The 1,509-nt window shown below is 47.5% G+C and overlaps 1 pseudogene; it reads right to left on the reverse strand.

Annotated features, from left to right (window-relative positions):
• Positions 1–441: 441 nt before the first annotated feature.
• Positions 442–981, reverse strand: LOC126496124 (deoxyuridine 5'-triphosphate nucleotidohydrolase-like; annotated as a pseudogene).
• Between the last annotated feature and the right edge of the window lie 528 nt (positions 982–1,509).

Below are 1,509 nucleotides of genomic sequence, written 5' to 3' on the forward strand. Positions count from 1 at the left end.
CCTGGAGTGGGAGGGAGGCACTGCAGACAAAGCTCATTTGGAGCTCCGCACTTGACCCGGGTGCTACAAGCAATAAGCGTGTAGCTTTGAGCATATTTGCTCCTTTCACTACCGCCTTCTCTTTCTGACACTTTAGTTAGTACTCATCCTACTACCAACATCACTTTCTTTTTTTTTCTGCTAAAGACTTCAACTTTATTGAATTCAAAAACAAGCAAACAGACAAAAAACTTACAATCGATAAAGCAATTAGAGCAAAACCAGTGGCTCGAGGACTAGAATTTAAATAATACAATAAAGAAAAAACAATTGCATACTTGGTCTCATCAAGCCTGCCTCTCAGTGCCACCCTCACAGGCAACCAGACGCAGAAGAGAGACATTCCCATGTGACCTAACAGGTCCCCTTTCCTGCATCCTAGGACACAGCATGCTACCAGAACTGAAGCTCCTCTTTAGAGCGCTGACACAGCAAAACACTTTAGCCAATTTTCAGTTCTTTCCAGTGGAGCCGAAACCTCCTGAGCCCCTTTCAGTGTTATCCAGTGTTTGAACTTCTTCTAAGTCTGGATAAAAAGTCCGTTCACAAATGAGCTGTGCAATCCGATCGCCTTTTTTTTTTTTACTTCAAACTTCTCTTTTCCAAAGTTAAACAGCACACGAACATTTCCTCTATAATCCTCGTCTCTGACACCGGCTCCTACGTCTATGAAGTACTTCACTGCCAAGTAGACCGTGGAGCTACTCTTCCATAGCACCCAGAAGGAACAGCGATCCGAATGTCTGTTTTCACAACGGCTTTCTCCATGGGTGCTACTGTATAATCATAGGCACTGTACAGGTCGTAGCCCGCAGCGCCCGCGGACTCGCGGGTGGGAGCCGTGGCGTGCTCCGAGAGAGGCACGAAGCGCAGAGAAGAGCCATCCTGGGCCCAAGCCCGCTTGCTGACCGAGCCGGCGGCCGCGTCTTCCAAGCAGGGCATGGCGGCTAGCCTCAACATCATTTTCTAAGGCACACAGACACCAGCAGCTTTGTCTATGATTTCCAAGATGCATGTACTTTTCCATTGCAAATCAACTGTGAACAAGGACATTGTGAGCCGGTACACCAGTGCTGGACAAGCTGTGATGGGTTGACTTGCCCAAACAGGAAGGGCCTCAGAGCAGGAACATGAGGGAGCTTGGAGGCAAAGGTCAGGCACCTTGGTGTGTGACACAGCAGCTGAGCATGTGTCGGGTGTTCATCTGTTGTCACCCTCTTCTTGAGGTTCCTGTTGGATGTTCAGAGAAGTCTGTTCTGAAAGAGAAGAGGTTGACAAGAGAGACTATCAGGGAAGCTGCTCTTTTGTGGGTACTGATGTTTCCCCCTTTTAGAAAATACCTGAACCTAGCCTAGACTAGGTATGAAACCCACAGGCTGGGGACAGAAATGAGCTTCTCCTCCTAAAGGTTAGGGCCTAACTGCTTCCTCTTTTAAATTCCCCTTAATGATAAAATAATTTTCCCCTTTA

The sequence above is a fragment of the Alexandromys fortis genome, unplaced genomic scaffold (assembly GCF_014885135.2).
Source record: "Alexandromys fortis isolate MF-2015 unplaced genomic scaffold, M_Fortis_MF-2015_v1.1 scaffold_1257, whole genome shotgun sequence".
Classification (NCBI taxonomy): domain Eukaryota; kingdom Metazoa; phylum Chordata; class Mammalia; order Rodentia; family Cricetidae; genus Alexandromys; species Alexandromys fortis.